This window comes from Arvicanthis niloticus, chromosome 28, assembly GCF_011762505.2.
Source record: "Arvicanthis niloticus isolate mArvNil1 chromosome 28, mArvNil1.pat.X, whole genome shotgun sequence".
Classification (NCBI taxonomy): Eukaryota; Metazoa; Chordata; class Mammalia; order Rodentia; family Muridae; genus Arvicanthis; species Arvicanthis niloticus.
In genome coordinates this window covers 1,769,275-1,789,342 of record NC_133436.1, presented here as the reverse complement: position 1 = coordinate 1,789,342, position 20,068 = coordinate 1,769,275, and the positions used below count along the sequence as shown (strand labels likewise).

Genomic DNA, 20,068 nt, shown 5'->3' with positions numbered 1-20,068 from the left:
GGGGCGTTCTCAGCACTCGGAGGCAAAAAGAAAAAAAATTAATTAGTTCGCAGCTGTAGCCTTTAGCTATTGGATAAGAGACTCAGCCCGGATCGGAAACATTTTACAGTTTATAACGTTAGGTATTGTCGTAATCTTTGTGATTATCTTAGGGCGGTCTTTTGAAATCCCTGCTTCAAAAGAGACTTTTTTCCGGAGCTGAGCAAGTTTTACAGAAGCTGAATTTTCAGATTTCTGTTAGGACAGTTATATCTTTAGCAAACGGAACTTGCTAAGTGGATATTGGTGGTGGTCACTTCTTAAGGAAGAACAGATGTATGTTCCCTTTGGAAGAGACAGGAGCAAGTAAGCTTCCCAAAGCAGAATTTAGCAGTTTAGTTTACTGTCTCAGATTAGAGATCGTTTCTTTCTTTCTTTCTTTTTTTAAGATTATTTATTTTATTTGTATGACTACACTGTAGCTATCTTGAGACACACCAGAAGACGGCATCAAATCTCATTACAGATGGCTGTGAGCCACCATGTGGTTGCTGGGAATTGAACTCAGGACCTCTGGAAGAGCGGCCACTGCTCTTAACCTCCGAGCCATCTCTCCAGCCCCAGAGATTGTTTCTTATTCTGCTAATCTTATTTTTATGAAACTGAATAATCCTAAGTAGTGTCGCTAATCACAATTAATGTTAAAGTTTGCTGTTTTCCTCTTCTCTTTCAAAGGGAGGAATCTGCTCTCCTGTGGAAGAATTGAGCCTGGGGGCAAACTGACACAGATTGTTAAACTTGTCCTCATGCAGTTTAAGGGATGTTCAGAACTGGAGTGGAAGAGAAAGTTGAACAGATACCGTTGAGGATGACCATTAGAAACAAACATAAATCATAAAGCCCTGCTTCACACGGTTGGGGTGCCCCCATACTCGCTGCCCTGTGTGTTGGATTTAGACAGGATTCCAGCAAAATGGAAAGACAAAGTGTTTTATTGACTGGGGTAAACAAGAATTCCTAGAAAGGAGCTCTTTGTGTAGACTGGTCAGCTAATAAAACTTTTTTGACTTTGAAGTGTTTAGAATCTTAAATTATTCTCTCTCTCTCTCTCTCTCTCTCTCTCTCTCTCTCTCTCTCTGTTTTTGTTTTTTTTGTTTTGTTTTGTTTTGTTTTTTTGTTTTTTCGAGACAGGGTTTCTCTGTGTAGCCCTGGCTGTCCTGGAACTCACTCTGTAGACCAGGCTGGCCTCGAATTATTCTATTTCTCTTGGGTTGTCTTTAGCCCCTAAAAGAGCCCTTAGTGACCACCTTTGTGTCAGACCTAACACCCTGATAAACAGATAAAGACTACTGGACTGTATTAACAAAATGTTATTCTCCACCAATCAGTATGCTAAGAACAGCATCAGATAGTATCTGAGGTCTTTAAGTGAGATTCCTCTGTAACTGATGTAACTTAATGTTTCCACCAGTGCATTGTTAAAATACCTTCATTTCAAATTTTCTTTGTTACTACAAAAACTCCATGAAAGTGCTTCTACATTGGAACATTGTACGTTGGAAGACCTGAATATATGTTCCTGGGCTATGGTCACTCAAATTTGGCTTCCAATAAACTTTTACGAGGTGAGAGCTGTAGTTTGTGCGTCAGCATTAGTAATGTGACTGAATGAAGTGGGTTCCCATCTTGGTGTGTGCAGAGCCAAATAAAAGCATACCCAAGATGAGAAAGATTAATTACTTCCAGTGAGCAAGGAGATCACAGGAGTGATTGATATCCGAAGCAGTGGTCTATCTGAACAACAGAATCAAGGAGATTTTATTCATGTGGAGTATGAGGCTTTATTTACCAGGAATTCAGAGGGCTCAGCCTGTTTCTAAACATACTCAGTTGAAGAGTACACTTGTGATCTTGCTCAATTTAAGGTAACTTTAAACCCCCCTCCTCCTCTTCTTCTTCCTCCTCTTCCCCCCCCCCCCCCTCCTCCCTTTTTTCTTTCAGGCACAGTGTTTCCATGTGTTGTATAAGTCAGACCTTGAGAGCAAACCACACTGGGAGAGTTGGAGAATTGGTCTTTATTATGCTGGCAGGCCTACCTGGCTGCTCTGAGGAGCGCAGCCCTGATGCAGAGTTTACATTTATAGTTAGCCCAGCGTCATTCTCTACCTTCTCTGTTATTGGTGAGTTTAGCCGGTAACTAAAGGCAATGGGTGAGGAGAGATGGGTTTGAATTTTAGCCTACGTGACTAAGGCCCGTGAGCAGTCATATTTACAGCAGCAGAAACTGTGAGGTTAGAACAGTTATTTTGTAATTGTCTCTTGCCAAGAGGGTGCTGTTCTGGTGATAGAGTATAGAAGCGGGCTAGAGAGATGGCTCAGCTGTTAAAGGTTAGGCTCACAACCAAAAATATAAGAGAGTATAGAAGCAAAACACAGGACATAAAGACATGGCCACTATGCCCTACAATAAGGTCATTCTCTTTAAAAAGAAAAGCTAGGAGCTGAAGAGATGGTTCAGTAATTTAGAGCACTGGCTGCTGTTCTAAAGGACCCAGGTTCAATTCCCAGAACCTGAGTGGTGGCTCACAACCTCTCACTTGTTCCAGGAGATGCAACACCCTCTTCTGGCCTCCTTGGGCACCAGGCACACAAGTAATATACAAACATGCATCCAGACAGAAACACCTATTTACATAAATTTTTTAAAAAGGTAGACGCATTTGGCCACATTGGGAGGGGAGGGGAACCATGCTCAGCTCAAAGTCCTGGAGCACAGGTGTGGTGGTGCACACCTTTAATGCCAGCACTCAGGAGGCAGACGGGGTGGATATCTGAGTTCAGAGCCAGCTGGTCTTCAAAGTGAGTTCCAGGACAGCCAGGCAACACAGAGAAACCCTGTCTCAAAAAAAAGAAAAAAAAAGTGATATCTTCTGAGGGATTGCAAGTTAGACAAACACCCTGGTAGGCAGACACATGGGGAGGGGGCGTGGCTAGCCAATAAAGGTATCAAACTTCAAGATGGCCAGCTTCACCCTCCTGATCTGAGTCAAAAGCCTGGCAAAGGCTTTGTAAGTGGTTTTTTTTTTTTTTTTTTTTTTTTTTTTTTTTTTTTTTCTCCTGCTAGTAGGCTCCCTGCTGATGGGCTGGTTTAACAAATTTGAAGCCAGATCAAGATTAGTCCACACAAGAATTGTTTGTGGGTGTGGGGAAACTCCAAAGGACAGAGAGATGGGCAGGGGGAGGGGGAGGGAGAGAGAAGCAGATTTCAAAAAGATACTGGAGGCTCAAGAGATGTCTCAGCAAGTTAAGAGCACTGACTGCTCTTCCAGATACCCCAAGTTCAAGTCCCAGCAACCACTTGGTGCCTCACAACCATCTTGTAATGGGATCTGATGTCCTCTTCTGGTGTGTCTGATGACAGATACAGTGTATTCACATACATAAAATAAATAAATTTTTAAAAGAAAAAGAAGAGGAGACTGGGTTGTTTGGTTCCTAAAGTCCCCCTCTCTGCTTTTTTAAGAGTCTTTTTCTCGACGGGCAGTGGTGGCGCACACCTTTAATCCCAGCACTTGGGAGGCAGAGGCAGGTGGATTTCTGAGTTCGAGGCCAGCCTGGTCTACAGAGTGAGTTCCAGGACAGCCAGGACTACACAGAGAATCCCTGTCTCGAAAAACCAAAAAACAAAACAAAACAAAACAGTCTTTTTCTCTGTGTACCTACTGTACATGTGTGTTTTCTCACCCATAATAAAAGCCTCTCTTCAACTGCCAATTCTTCTGTCTACTGTTTGTGGTGTTTGAGATTTCTGCAGTGTTATTCATCACACTTGAGATTTTTTTTCCTGCCTTTTAATTCTTTACTGGCAGAGAAAATAGGCCTGATCAGGATTCTCTAGACTGTGTAATTCCTGGTATGCTCAGCTTACACCTTCAAATTTTAGCTGAAGACAAAGGAGACTTTGTGCTATACATTAGGCACTCTCCTGCCCTGCCTTCAGCAACTCAGTGCCAGCAGCCTACGTCATCAGCTGCCACCATGTGAGCTCCTTTTGGATGTTGTAGTCAAAGTATATCCATTTCCAGTTACTTAACAGCAAAGATCAGCTTACTGACTAGGAAGAACTCTTTATCCAGCATCTTGGCCCTTATATTTTCTATAGTGTTTGAAGGTTCAGTCCCCAGCATGATGGTCTTCCCTATATATTTAATGAAACTGCATGTTGGCAGCAGTTCCCCTGTAGGTGTCAGACCAGAGGCAAAACAAAAGAACTTGAATCCCCACCCCACAAAGCTTTAGAGACAGGGTCTCACTTTGTAGCCCTGGCTGGCCTAGAACTCAATATAGTCCAGACTGGCCTTGAACTTACCGAGATCAGCCAGCCTCTGCCTTCTAAGGGCTAAGATCAAATACAGGCACCACCACTCAGGGCTTCCATCCGAATTCTTAGTAGCATAATAGAAACATGATTTTGTGATTCTTCAGGTTGGGGATTTGGGCTGGACTTAGCAGGGAATTCTTTTGGTCTGGGCTAACTTTGGCTCTCCAAGAAGGCAAGCTAATGACCACTGTGCTGTTAGTAGCCACAAAAGTTTGAAGGATCTGGGAACAAATCAGTTGTTAACTCTTCTTCAAAGGTGCTCTCTCTTTGGTTATAAGGGTCCATGATTCGCCAAAGAATAATACCCCGAACTCAAATAGTAGATAAACACAAAGAATGTTTTATTCTGCAGAAGTCCAGCATGTCAGGTCTCCCCATTACCAAGATAGAGTGATAATCAAGTAAGCTCACAGGCCCGATTTAAAGCACATTAGGGAATTCCAGGGTAGGTGACCTCTATGTTAATCTGTTGGATCCATCTCTACGGCCATTCCATTACCAAGGTGTAGGGACTGGAAATTTTCTGGGGTGGTTCGGAAACTGTTGGCTGAGGAAGAAGTCTGGAAATTGCTGCTGACCCATTGTGATTGCCTTGGACCAGATGGAGGGGCAGCTTCTGAGGCCTGGACTTGCCCAGTTCTTGGAAACAGAGATTTAGACCTAGTCTCTTTAATTGCCCATTTGAAGCCTAGCCTTCTCAGGTCACATCTAAAAGTTTAAGGACTGTGATTGTTTACAAGAAGATCAAGTAGGCTCAAGTTGCTAGGAAATTGTGAGGCTAGGGGAGGGGTCTAGTGAAATGGGGTTAGTCTCCTGGGACTTTTACAGTTTTCTTGTTACTGTAGTTGTCCGAGACTAATAATGAAGGCTGGAAGCAATTGGCAGGTTCCCACTACTGTTAAATGTCTGTGATGTGTGCTGATTACCCCAGAAATTTCATTTCCCCTTGTCTTTACAACTTTGTCACAATTTATATAGGCAGTGTTTTCTGCTAGTTTCCTCTTGGACAGTGAGTATACTTGAGCATGCCCATAAGTGTTTATCTTAAATTGAACATCTACAGCTATGTACACATCCCAAAATACCTTCCCCATGTTGTAGAAATTTAACTCCCAGACCCAGGTTTCTATGCCACCTTTGCTACTTAAATTCCTGAATGAAAGACACACACAACCTTTATAAGTACAGTAAGCCTTAATCAGCACAAGAGCTGGGTGGACACTACTCTCTATGTTGTTAGAATCTACTTTCCTATAGATAACCACAAGTTAGTTATTACGTGCTATGTTTCATCTAGGCTGCTCTTAACTCCAGTTGGGCAGCCCTCAGGGCCATGTTCTCTTGACTCCTAACCCATAGCAGCTTCCCCTTCTTCCTGCACTCTCCTTCTCCTCCTCATGGTTCTCTCTCTGACCCCTAAGGCCAGGAAACCTAAATCTCAGCTATGTCTCTTCTACCTAGCTATTGGCAGTCAGAAATAACTTAGGGCCAAGGTGTATGTGCAGACAACTAAGTCTTGGGGGGCACGCACTTTGCATTACAATAGATAGCAAAAGACCAAACCTAAACATCCCCCATATGAATATGTACAGGCTTCCCAATTAAAATTAAAAAAAAAGATTTGTTTTATGTAAGTACACTGTGATTCCACTATGGATGGTTGTGAGCCACAGTGTGGTTGCCGGGAATTGAACTCAGGACCTCTGGAAGAGCAGTCAGTGCTCTTAACCACTGAGACAACTCTCCAGCCCCACCCACCCCCCAACTAAATTTCTTGTCCTTTCTTTGTTCAGGGAGAGCATGCCATCTTTGAAAGCTATGTGTTCCTGCTTGGAGGCAATGCAATTCTTCACTCTTGCATGGACTATGATTTTTGACTTTGCACTCAGCAAACACAGACTGTGAACTCACTGTGCTCCATTACAACTCCTTGTCAAGATGTACCACTCTCAGGGTATGTGGCCTTGGCATGTCACCCTTGTGCTTGCTGTTTATAAAGTTTCGCTTCTGAGGCTGAATGGTTAGCTGCTCTCATAACTGTTGGGTTGTTGATATGCATTAGCATGGAAGCAGTAAGTGGGCCATACGTCTTCCATTGTTGATGTAGAAGCTTTTTCTTGTTGTGCTGCAGTTGGCCAGTTGGTCCAATAAACACAGGATCTGCTCTTTGGGGAGTTTCAAGGACTTGTTGCAGAGGTGAATGAAGGGAGGAGGAACGTTTGGTTATGTTTTATGGTCTACCATAAGAGCACACGGGAAAGATGGCCACAGCACTTCAGTTTGTTAAATTGGGCACAAGAGACACAAGGTGAGGGACAAGCACATAGGACTTCAGGCCTGTAGGGTTTGTCTTCTTTGTACATAGTGCCATTCCCTATGGTCTTTACAGTAACTGACTATAGTGAGGATTTTTGGTTCCTTTAAAAACACAGAACTGTTGTGGGAATATGTTTTGTTTTAATCCCAGGTATGGGATATGGGGCTGCTTCAGATTGTCCACAGTAACTATGATTCACCTCTAGCAGGGGCATGATTTTTGTCAGCCGCAGATACTTTCTGCAAGTGTATTACATTTGAAATCCTGGGGACTCTTGGGAGGGTATATAAAGGCTCGAGCCCTGAGAGAGGACCGGCAGCAGCCCCTGCTACTCCTCCTGCTGCTGCTGTTACTCTGTTACTCAGCTGCCTGTAGTTCTTTGTGCAGGGTTGAGGCCTCCTGAGCTTTTTCTCTCTCTAGTTTCACATGTTCATCGATGTCACCTTCATTCAGCTCACAGTTTGGGTGACCAGGTTTGTGAGACTTTATGAGTGTAGCTTCAGATGTTACTGGGAAACATAATCTCTCAGCAAACTTCTTGATCCCCTGGCTCTTACAATATTTCCACTCCCTCTTCTGCAATATACCCTGATCCTAGGAGTTGGAGTGTCTTGTAGCTGTAACCATGGAGACTGAGCTCAACAATTCTGCATTTTGATTGGCAGAGGTGTTTTTGCAATGGTCTCCATCAGTTGCAAAAAGAAATTTCCTTGATGAGTGGTGAAGACCACACTTTCCTGTGGTTATAAGGAGAGATGTTAATAGATTGTTCTCAGGGATTCTGCTGGTACATTAGTGGTTGTAGATTCTCTTCCAGTCACCATGACTTCACTAGCACTGAGTTTCCATTACCGGGCATGGAATTCCTCTTGTTGAGTGAGTTTTAAGTACAGTTAGAGAGAGAGTAGTTGTTTATCACCAAGGTATTTGTGCCACTACTGCACCTGGAGGGTTATTACGCCATGCTGGTCATTCATGTGGTTCCTAGGCATCATAGTTGAACAGGACCATTGGTTGCCTCCCTCCTTTGGAAGCTTGCATGGTACTTTATGATACCATGAAAACTAGTCATCAGGGATAAGATATTCAAGTTATTTCAGCTCAAAGGCCTCAGGGCCCTGTTTCTGAAGTGTATGGTATCTTTGGCAATAGGAACTTGAAATGGAAATTTCTGGTTGTGTCATGTAATGCAGATTCACGTGATGTTTTGCTGAAGCAGATTCATATGATGTTTTGCTTAGGCAAGTCCTGTGAGAAGACATGTGATGTTTGGAGAGGGGGTAAGTAGGACTCAATGGACAGTGATGGGCTTGCATCTAGCTGTGCAATGCTTTGTAGGTCTGTCTTCACTGGTTTTTACTTCATTGAAAGAGGCACAGCTGGGCTGGAGAGATGACTCAGTGGTTAAGAGCACTGACTGCTCTTCCAGAGGTCCTGAGTTCAGTTCCCAGCAACCACATGTAATGGCAAACATCTGTAATGGGATCTGATGCCCTCTTCTGGTGTATCTGAAGACAGCAACAGTGTACTCACATATACAAAATAAATAAATCTTTAAAAAAAGAAAGAAAGGAAGGAAGGAAGGAAGGAAGGAAGGAAGGAAGGAAGAAAGAAAGAAAGAAAGAAAGAAAGAAAGAAAGAAAGAAAGAAAGAAAGAAAGAAAAGAGGCACAGCAGAGAACTCCTGGCATGCTGGCTTGTCCTGGTCACTCCAGCTGACTCGTGCCAGTTTGGTGGAGGCCTGGCTGTTTCTACTGGATTGTGCTGCTGCTCACACTTTTGAACTAGACTGTTGATATTCTAACACTGCTGAACTGGACTGCTGGTGTCCTAACAAACAGAGATTGGACTGGCCCCAAAGAACTCCTTCTAAACAGGTCCACACCCCCTTGTCCTGTTTACCGTCTTTTCTTCCCTACCTTTGGATGGTGGGCTAGAAGGGGTTCGAAGCTTTTAAGAACCCTTGTTTAAGTAGGATTTGAAAAATCTAAGCCTACAGGAACTTACTTTATACCTCTGGCAGTGGCAGCTGCTGCTGGTAACAGTAGGCTGTATGTTTTGGGAATATCTTAAATGTCCCTGGCCAAAAACTCTAAAAACAGCCTCCCATGTCTGCTATTGGTTGTGGGTTATTTTTGTTTTGTTTGTTTTGTTTTGTTTTTTTTTTTTCTTTTCTCAGATGGTTTTTGGCTCTTACAGAAAACACCATCAGCCTAGATTAGAAAAGTTTATTAAAACTATGTGAATGTACGTGTGTAATAAATTATGTTAATTATATTTTTAGGTAAATAGTTAATTAACAACATGATTTCCTGTGAGTTTTTCAGCCACCCATATTGTTTTTTTTCGCCACTTCCAACCTCTTGTATTTACCTCTCTTACTTCCCAAAGGAGCCCGTCTCTTTCCCACTTCTGATATCAGATAATGGGTATGCCTCTATTCCCCTTTGTCCTCCCCACCTTCATCTGTATCTGCTTTCCTCTCCTGCAGAAGCCTCTTTTTCTCCATTTTCCTGATCAGACTACTTGTACCTTGCTATTTCCCCCCCATCTATTGCCCCCTACCCCCCTAATCTGGCAATGGTTCATTTTGCTTTCCTGGTTTTTGTAGTTACTATAGACTATGTACTTGCATCTGAAGATTCAGAACTAGGAACCTCAAATGAGAGAGAACGTGCGACAGTTGTCTTTCTGGTTATCTCATGCAATATGATTTTTTTTTTTAGCTCCCATGTATTTACCTGCAAAGTTCATGGTTTCATTTTTCTTTACCACTGATGACCAAGCCAGCTTAGTCAGTCAATGGGTTCTCCAGGGAGGGATGGATGGAGGGAGGGAGGGAGGGAAGGAGGAAGGGAGTAAGGGAAGATTAAAAAGAAAAAAGACAATTAGACAACACTGTAGCATGACCCCAGCAGGTTTACTTTTCTCCAGTCTGCTTTTATATCATACTAGGTATATACAAAGAATATGGTCAGTCCTAAGTCATAAGCAGAGTAGTCAAGGAACAAACAAAGCATAGACAGAAGGGTCCCATGATTATTGTATTCAGGGTATTAACAAGACCCATCAAGAAACAAAGAACACATTCCTCAGCTGTATTCATCTTGAGCCTACTTCTGAGTCCTAGCCCAAAGTCAAATTTCTACTCAAAGCCCGATTCTTTGTTCTAGCTCAAAGTCAGATTCCTGCCTAAGTTACTTCCCTGTCCTGGCCCAATGTTGAATTCCTGCCAAGTTTCTAGATGCAGCCCCAAAAGCTCTCCACACACTGTCTTGTATTCCATCGTGTAGATGTAACCACATTTTCATTATGTATTCGTTGATTAAAGGACATTGAAGTTCTTTCTATTTCCTTGTTATTGTGCATGAATAGAACAGCAATAAACCTGGCTGCGTATTTTGTGGGATCCCCTGGCCACACACCAAAGAGAGTATGGCTGGTGTAACACTCCAATGAGCCTTAGCTACTAGGGACACGCCCACCCCCACCCATACCCCCACCCCAAGTGAACTACATGGAGCCAGAGATCAATGCAAAAGCAAGAGGAGTTTATTGTTCCAGCGCACTAGGGTCATCTTGCATTCAAAGGAGAGGCGACCCAGGGCAGCTCGTATGCCGGCAAGTTTTTATATAGTTTCCAAGGGTAGAATAGAGCAATGGCAACTAGGCACAATATGATTGGTGGAACAGTGTAACTTTTAAACTGATTGGTCCTTAGGGAATGAGGTAGTAAGGGCTTTCCATATCTGTCAGTGGCCAACAGTCAGTCAGCCCTGCAATTTTTCTGAGGATTGTACTCGGCCTCTCCCTCCTGGAAGGGATGAGTGCCTATGTCCTCCAACGACCTCTCATTTCCAGGAAGGGAGGGGGGGAGGGCTGGTGGAATTTTCCAAAGGCCCTGAGCTGACCTCTTCATTAGATCATATGGTTGATTTAATTTTAGCTTTTTGAAAATTCTTCACACTGATTTCTATAGTGGCTACACGAGTTTACAATCTCACCAACAATGAATGATGGTTCCCTTTCCCCATGTACCCCCTCCAGCATTTATTGTCGGTTGTGCTATTGATCTTTGCCATGAGGACATGAGTAAATTTAAAAGTTGTCTTGATTTGCATTTCCTAATGATTTACATCAGCCCTAGGTATGATGAACATTTTGAGACATTTCTTAGACATTATTGTTGTTGTTTTTAGAACTCTCAAAAGAACAGGTCCCAAGTCTAGTTTTCGGTTTTTTTTTTTACTCTTTGTTGTTTTAATTTTTTGTATATTCTGGATATTTAACCTCTTTCAGATGTATAGCCAGCAAAAATCTCTCCTATTCTGTGGGCTTTCTATTCGCCTGGTTGACTGTTTCTTTAGCTGTGCAGAAAATTTTAGTTTCATGAATTCCCACTTGTCAATTGTTAGCCTTAATTCTTGGGCAAATTGAATCCAATTCATGAAGTCCTTTCCTACATGTACATCATATAAAGAGAATACTGTTGTGGTGGTTTGAATATGCTTAACCCAGGAATGCACTATTAGAAGGTGTGGCCTTGTTGGAGGAAGTGTGGCCTTGTTGGAGGAAGTGTGTCATTGTGAGGGCAGGCAATGAGACCCTCTTCCTAACCACATGGTAGTCAGTTTTCTCCTAGCAGCCTTCAGATGAAAATATAGAACTCTCAGCCCTTTCTGCACCATGCCTGCCTGGATGCTGCCATGTTCCCACTTTGATGATAATGGACTGAATCTCTGAACCTGTAAGCCAGTGCCAATTAAATGTTGTCCTTATAAAAGTTCCCTTGGTCATGGTGTCTGTTCACAGCAATGCAAATCCTAACTAAGACAATTGCCTATATTTTCTTCTAAGTTTCAATATTCCAGGAGTTCATTTTGTGCAAGGAGATAGATACAGGTCTAATTTAATTCATCTGCATGTGAACATCTATTCCCATCACAGTTTGTTGAAAATGCTTTCTTTTTGCAGCTTATAATTTTGGCATTTGTCAACTGTTAAGAGGCTGAAGTCATGTGTGCTCATGTTTTGGTCTTCAATCTTGCTCTATTGTTATACATGTGTCTTTTTATGCCAACAGCATATTGTTTTTATCACTATGGCTCTGTAATATATCTTAAGATCTGGACTTGTAATCCATCCAGCATTGTCCAACCCCACCCCTCTTAGGATTGTTTTGGCTATCTGAAGCCTTTTGTGGTTCCGTATGAATTGTAGGATAGTTTTTTTCTACTTATGGGGAAAATGGAATGGTGATTTTCATTGGGATTATATTGAATCTATAAATAGCTTTTGATAAAATGGTCACAATGTTAACTCTACCGATCCATGGTGTCTTTTTTTTTTTTTTTCCAAGACAGGGTTTTTCTGTGTAGTCCTGGCTGTCCTAATACTCACTCTGTAGACCAGGCTAGCCTTGAACTCAGAAATCTGCCTGCCTCTGCCTCCCATGTGCTGGGATTAAAGGTGTGAGCCACCACCGCCCGGTGTCTTTTCATTTTCTAGTGTCTTTGTCTCTCAGAGGTTTAAACTTTTCATTGTAGAGGTCCTCACTCCCTTAGTTAGATTTATTCCTAGATACTTTATTTTATTTAAGGTTATTGTGAATGGAAGTGTGTCCATGATCCCCTTGTTTGTATGTCTAGCTTGTTAGTATATAGAAAAGCTATTGATTGATTAAGTTGATTCTGTTTTTGTTTTTTGTTTTTTGCTTTTCGTTTTTCAAGACAGGGTTTCTCTGTGTAGTCCTAGCTGTCCTGGAACTCACTCTGTAGACCAGGCTGGCCTTGAACTCAGAAATCCGCCTGCCCCTGCCTCCCAAGTGCTGGGATTAAAGGCGTGCGCCACCACTGCCCAGCGATTAAGTTGATTCTGAATCATGCCACACTACTAAATTTTTAATTCTTTATAGATAAAGGATATCTAGTTGCGTTTTGGAGATCTCTAATGTCTAGTATTGTATCATTTCAAATAGGAATAGTTTGACTTCTTCATTCTCTACTTGTATCTCTTTAATTTCCTTCTCTTGTCTTATTGCCCCAGTGAGTACTTTGAGCACAGTTTTGGAAAGGAGTATGGAAAATGGACATCCCTGGCTCATTCCTGACTTCAGTGTTCTTGCTTCAAGCTTTTCTCCATTTAGGATGGTGTTGGTTGAGTATTGACTGCATATAGCTTTTATTATGTTGATATGTGTTCCTTCTAACCCTAGGTTTTCTAAGACTGGTCATGAAGGCATGTTGAATTTTTTTAAAGGCTTTCTTTTCCTGAATCTATTCAGATAATCATGTGGTTTTTGTTAATTTGTGTGGTTTATTACATTTATTGACTTGCATATGTTGAACCATCTTTCCATTTCAGGGATAAAGCCAACTTGGTCTTGGTGCTTAATCTTTTTGATGTATATCTCTATTTTGTTTGCAAGTATTTTATTGAGTATTTTTGAATCTGTGTTCATCAGGGATATTGGCCTGTAGTTTTGTTGTTGTTGTTGTGTCTTTATAAGATTTGGGTATTAGAATGACATTGTCTTCATAGGAGTAGTTTGGGAGGTGCTTCACCTGTTTCTATTTTTTTTTTTTTTTTAATAGCTTAAGAATGACTGGATGTTGATCTTTGAATATCTGGTAAAATTCTGTTGTGAGTCTAGCCCAGACTTTTTTTTTAAAGCTATTTATTGATTCTTTGTGAATTTCACATCATGTTCCCTAGTCCCATTTATCTGCCCTCAGCTTAGTTGGCCAGTTACCTTCTGTGAAGCCCATAGGCCACTTTCCCTTTCTACCTACATTTTGGAAGATCTCCCCTGCAGCTCCTGTTTATCTGATCTGTTTATCTCCCCTGTAGCTCCTAGTCTGTTCTGTTTCTCTCCCTCTCTTTTAGCCTTCAGAAACCTGGAAGTCCTGACTCTTTCTTTCTACCCAGCCATTGGCCAATGGAATCTTTATTGATAGATTAAAAACCAGTTGGGGGTTAGGACTTTCTGTGTCAGTAACACAGATTCTCAATCAAAGCATCAGAACCACTCCCTCCTACACACACCCAGTGACTGGGCAGTGCTAGCTCTCCAGTGCTAGCTCTCCAATGTTCACACTGGCAGGCCAGCTCTACTGTGTTGCCAGGGCAGGGTTTAGGGGTACTCTCCAGAGTGCTGAAGCCTGAGAGGGCCAGGGACAGCTCTCCAGCTTTCATGCTCTCTACCACAAAGCCAAGGGAGGGCCAACTCTCCCAAGTGCTGCAGCTGGTGAGGGATGGGGCCAGCTCTGCACAGCCCTCAGACATCAACATGACTCCAAGTGACAGACCAGGGACATCTGAATGGTGTCCCCTCCTATGCCCCCCCCCACCCTATTGCTGCAGGGCCATGAAGCCAGACTTGCACCTTGGCAGCATCATGGGCTAGGACCTCACTATAGCCTTAGGTGACATCATTGTCTACTCACATTAGGCTGTTCCTCATTACTCTCTGGTGTCCAGTTCTGCCTCTCTTCATTATGTAAACACCATTCTGCTCCTCTTTCCCTTCTATTTCTTTACCACTAACTTGCTCATCTTAGTGGCACCTGGGGACTCTGGATGTCTAGGGTCATCTCAAGTCCTCACCCCCAATGCTATGCCTCACCCATGGAGTATTGTACCAGACAGGGGTAGTCTCAGTCTTGTTGTACCCACCAGGGCCATATGGCAAAGTTTAGGACACATCTTGGATGTGCTACACCCAGCCTGGGCTGTGTGGCACCAGGCTGGGGTCCTCTCGTGGAGTTTTTTCTTTCCATTTCTTTTAGATTTTCCAGCCTAATAGAGAGTAGGTTTTTAAAATATACCTTATAATATTCTGAGCTTATTTGGTGTCTGTTGTAATGTTTCCCTGTTCATTTCTGAATCTGTTAATTTGGTCTCTGTTTTTTCTTTCTTTCTTTCTTCCTTACTTTCTTTCTTTCTTTGTTTCTTTTGGTTAACTGGTACAAGGGTCTGTCAATTTTGTTTACCTTCTCAAACAAATAATCAAGTGGCAGATATGTTGATTCTTTGTATTGTTTTCTTTGTATCTATTTCATTGCCCTCTTTCTGCTCTTATTTTTATTATTTCTTGCAGTTGGCTGGCTTTGGATTTGTTTTGTTCTTGTTTTCCCAACTTTTTGAGTTGCATCATAAGCCACTTATTTGAGCTCTTTCTGATTTTCAATGTAGACAGTTAGAGCAATAGATTTCTCCAGTAGGAATGCTTTCAGTGTGTCTTAGGAGTTTTGTTGTATTTTCCACTTAATTTAGTTCCAGGGAGTTTGTTTTTTTTTTTAATTTCTTTTTTTTTTTTGATTCATTCATTATTCAGTAATGAGTTGTTTAATCTCCATAAGTTTTCGTATTTACTAGAGGTGTTTTTTGCTGTCAATTTTGTTAAATTACATTGTGGTCAGATAGGACATAAGGAGTAATTTCCATCTTTTTGAATTTTTAAAGATTTTATTTAATATACCAAGATGTGGCCTGTTTTAGAAAAGCTTCTGTATAGTTCTAAGTAGAATGCGTATTCTTTGGTGTTTGGATAGAATGTTCTTTATATATCTGTTCAATACATTTAATGTATGATGTCAATTAATTCTGACGTTTCCCTGTTTAATTTTGTCCAGATGAACTGTCTATTGGAGAAAGTGAGGTTTTCAAATCACTTGCTATTAGTGGATCGATGTTAATCTGTGTTTTTAATTCCAGTAGTTTTAGATTGAAGATTACTTTGTCAGGTATTCAGATAGTGACACTTGCTTGCTTCCTGGTCTTATTTGACTGGATAAACATTTGTTTATCCTTTTACTCTAAGGCAGTGCCTATCTTTAAAACTAATATGTATTTCTGGTAAGCAGCAGGTAGATGGGTTTTTGTTTCTTGGGCCATTCAGTCAGTGCATGCCTTTTGATTAGAGAATTGAGGCTATTGATAGTTAAAATTATTGAGATATGTGTGTTGTAATCATTATTTTGTGGATTTTTGTTGTTATTGTTTTTCTCAGTAGAATTTTGTGTTTTAATAGTTATGGCTTTATATTTCCTTCCATGGTCTCTCTGCCATGTTCTTTCCTCTCTTAAAAAAAATGTTTCCTGTATTTTTCTTAGGTTTTGGTTTGTTGGATTTAAATTTTTCTAGGCTGTTTGTCAAGGAATTTTTTTCCCTTTCTCTTTCAATCATGGCAGATGGTTTTGTTGAATATACTATTTTAGGTTGGCTGTTATAGTCTTTGGGACTTGAAATGCACTGCTCCAGGCTCTTCTGGCTTTCAAATTTTCCACTGAAAATTCAGCCATTAGTCTAACAGGTTTTCCTCATATGTAAGTTACAGTTTTTCTCTTGAAACTTTCAATATAGTATCTCTTAAACATATACTTAGGGTTTTAACTTTGATAGACTGTAGAGATTTTCATTTCTAGTCTTGTCGATTTCCTGTTCTGTATGCTTCTTGTATTTATATGGGCGTGCCTTTCCTTAGTTTGGGGAAATTTTCTTTCATAGTTTGGTTTACTTTTTATGGTGTATCACATTTCCTGTGTGTTCCTTTCCTGTATTTTAAATTCTCTTCATTTTCCTTGTTAATTGATGTAGACCTGCTTGAGGTCTTGGAGACCTGCTTGATTCATTTTACTTGTAAGGATTTTTTTTTTTTTTTTTTGACTTTCCTAATTGGGTTACTGGGTTTCAACCCCATTTTCATTTCAGCTTGACTCTTCAATATTTTGATCTCTTTGTTGAATTCCATTCCAGGTCTTGGACTGTCTTTGTCATTTCCATCAGCCTTCTGTTTGTGCTGTCTTGGCATTGTTCAGGCATTTATTCTCCTTAAGCTCTTTCTCCTTTATTTTGTTGAGCTGTTTCTTTCTGTCTTTTTTAAACTCCTTGAATTCTTTAAGGAGATTTGTGATTGTTCTTTTAACTTCTGTGTTGTGGAATTCATCTAGGTGATTTTCATTGGCAAACATTTCTACAGAACTGGTAGATTTTAGAGAGAAGATACTGGCTTGATCTTTCATATTGTTGGTATTTCTATAATGAGATTTGGCCATGTGGACTTCCTTTGTTACTTAAAAGTTTGTTGAGGATGGATTAAATGGAAGGAGAAGATGTGGGGGTGGGTTAGGTCTAGGAATTGAGAATATATTGAGTGGAATAAAGTCATGTGGGCAAAGGGATTTTGTTCTGAGTAGGTAGGTTGGATATGATATGGAGAGCCCTGCAGTTTGGTGACTAGGTAGGGAGGTTACTGGCCCAAGCCTATATAGTTCCTCCATAATGTAAGCAAGAAAGGTCAGACTAGGCTGGAGCACTGGTTGTGGACCCCAAGCTAAATCTGGTAGATTATGGAAAAGGCACGAATGAGGTAGTCAGAGATATGCATCAGGTTATACTCTGGAGGAAGATGTGAGAAATTTGGGTATAGAGTTGGCCGGTGGAGGCAGTGAACAATGTCTGGTGGCTGGATGCACTTAAGGTTGTCCTGGAAGATGCATAGAGGTTGGCTCTGGCTTAGGAGGAGGTGGTGGGACTAGGTCTGGGTGTAAGGGTCTGTGATTTGCTCAGAATGACACCCCTGACTCAAAGAGTATGCAACAGCAAAAGTGTTTGTTCTGCAGAGAACCTGCATGCAGGAGTCCACCATAGATTGGGATAAAAGACAGAGGTGTGGACTTTGCAGGGTCAATGTAAAGCCTGTCCTAGGGTAGCAGTGGGTGACTTTTACCTTTCTTTCCCTTGATTGGTTGGTTCTATCTCAGGGGTATAGGTGCCTTTGTGATTGGTTAAAGCTCTGGGGGATTTGGAGGATTTTGCTGATTAACTATCTTGGCTCAAGCTAGATATGGTAGGCAGCTTCTACATCTCCTGATTGGCTCCCCATGACGTTGGCTCAGGCCAGGTGGTGGGGCAGCTTCCTGATTGGCTGCCTGTGAGGGGTGCTTCTTTCTGGAATTGACCGTTTTGGACTTTTCCAGTTCTGGGAAATGTAAATTTAGGCCTAGTCTCCTAAACTGCTGGTTTGCAGCCTGTCATGGAGTCAGCCTGGTTCTGGCTAGCTCTGTCCTCTCATGGAGACACAGCATATGGGACCTTGAGGAAGCCCAGAGGTCAGCTGCTGCAAATGCAGGTGGCCAACCTAGACTGGAGCACTGGCTGTGGGACCCAGGCTAGATCTGGCCAGTTGCATGGGTTGGAGGAGTAGTGGAAAGTCACCAGGCCGAACCCTAGAGGATGATGTGGGAAGTCTAGGTATGGGTGGTAGAGGCAGTGCCTCAATAATCTTTTTTGTTTATTCATTTTTCTGAGACAGACTTTCTCTGTGTAAGAGTCCTGGCTGTCCTGGAACTCACTTTGTAGATCAGGCCGGCCTCAAACTCATAGAGATCCACCTGCATCTGCCTCCTGTGTGCTGAGATTGAAGGCATGTGCTACTGCCACCTGGCTTCAATAGTCTTTTCTAAAGGTGGTATTTTTCTACCTTAGTGTATGTAATGGGTTGCATTGTGACATTTTCACACCTTTATGTAAGGTATTTATCTTCCCTATTATCCACACATTCCAGCTCACTAATTCCCTAATCCTATTCTACAATAGATCTCCTTCTACATTTATGTCTTTTGTTTGTTTAGATTTCCACAAATGAGAGATAACCTATAATACTTGTGTTTCTTTTTTAAAAAAATTTATTTATTGTATGTACACTGTAGCTGTCTTCAGACACACCAGAAGAGGGCGTCAGATCCCATTACAGATGGTTGTGAGCCACTATGTGGTTGCTAGGAATCGAACTCAGGACCTCTGGAAGAGCAGTCAGTGCTCTTAACCACTGAGCCATCTCTCCAGCACCCCGCCCCCCATACTTGTGTTTCTGAGTCTAGTATATTTTGCTAAACATATCTAATTGTATCAGTTTTCTTGGAAATGATGTTCATCTGTTCTTAATGGCTAAGTAATTATCTATTATCTCTCTCTCTCTTTCTCTCTGTATGTATCTATTTATGCATGCATGTATGTGTGTATGTATCTATAGTCTACTTGTCTATGCACACACACATACACACACATACACAAACACATGGATGAGGCTCTAGGATTACTCTAGAGGGATGGAATACATTGTTTCTCTGATTAGCAGCCCCAAATAAACACATCCACACATGCACATACAAATAAAGTATACACATATGTGTAGGTGTCCCTACATAACTGTCAGACACACAATAATGCACATACCTAGGCCACATTTATAAACATTTTCATACATGCATGTAAGGTACATAAGACACAACCACACATGTACTCATATATATGCACGCACAACCCAGTCTGGATTTCATCTCTGAGTCTTCAGAGGTTGGAAGACGCCAAGAGCCAAGGAGACTGGCAGGAGAATAGAGAAAAGAATGGGTAACTATGAAATTCTCTTCCCTGGTCTAGTGTGCTGGCTAGTTTTATGTCAAACTTATAGAAGCTAGAGCCCCTGTTAGTATTCTGTCTAAACTCCTCCCCACAGTTACCTGGCAACAGCCAGGTAAGCCTGGCCCACTATAAAAGGGGCTGCTTGCCCCCTCCTCTTTCTCTCTTACACTCACTTAATCTCTTGCTCTCTTGCCTCTAGCTTCTCTGTTCCCTCACCCCTCCCTCCTTCCCTTCCCCCCTCTCCTTGTGGTCATAGCCGGTCTCTCTCTCTCTCTCTCTCTCTCTCTCTCTCTCTCTCTCTCTGCCTCTAGTGCCCTCCTGGCCCCCCTCCCCATGCCCTGAATAAACTCTATTCTATACTATACCGGTGTGTGACTGGTCCCTCAGGGGGAAGAGATGCCTCTGCGTGGGCCCGCTGAGACATCCCCTTCCCCATACCTCTCTCCACACCCACAGAACATACTCTCTTTATCTTTTTATAAGCACTTCAGTCCCTTTAGAAGAGGGTCTCTCAACTGATAAAATGTCCCATTAGATTTGCCTATGGTGATTTTCTCAAGTAAGGATTAATGTGGGAGGTTCCAGCTCATTGTGGGTAGTACCACATCTGGGCTGGTGGTCTTGGGTGCTTTAAGAAAGCAGGTTGTGTAAGCCATGTGGAACAAATCAGTAAAGCAGTACTCTCTATGGCCTCTGAATTACTTCCTACTCTCAAATTCCTGCCCTGCTTGAGTTTCTGCTATCACTTCCTTCGATGATGGGCTATAACCTGGAAGTGTATGATAAAATAAACCCTTTTCTTGCCAAGTTGCTTTTGGTCATGGTGTCTTATCACACAATAGAAACCATAACTAAGACACCCAATTATGCCTTAAATCTCAGATAGTTCTCCAGAGATTCCAGACTTGTTCTTTCTTTCTTTCTTTCTTTCTTTTTTTTTTAATCGGTTCTATGTAGCTCTAGATGTCT

General features: G+C 41.8%; 1 long non-coding RNA gene across 2 annotated transcripts in view; it reads left to right on the top strand.

The window, feature by feature from the left end:
• LOC143439996 (uncharacterized) overlaps positions 1-20,068 on the top strand; it is a 30,916-nt gene that overhangs the window by 158 nt on the left and 10,690 nt on the right. The window contains exons 2-4 of one of the 2 annotated variants that reach the window (XR_013107932.1): positions 1,451-1,604; positions 1,981-2,159; positions 6,154-6,314. This is a non-coding gene — a long non-coding RNA (uncharacterized LOC143439996). Of the gene's footprint in view, positions 1-1,450; positions 1,605-1,980; positions 2,160-3,502; positions 3,754-6,153; positions 6,315-20,068 lie in introns of those variants that run through there. The other variant, XR_013107933.1, reaches the window with a different exon arrangement.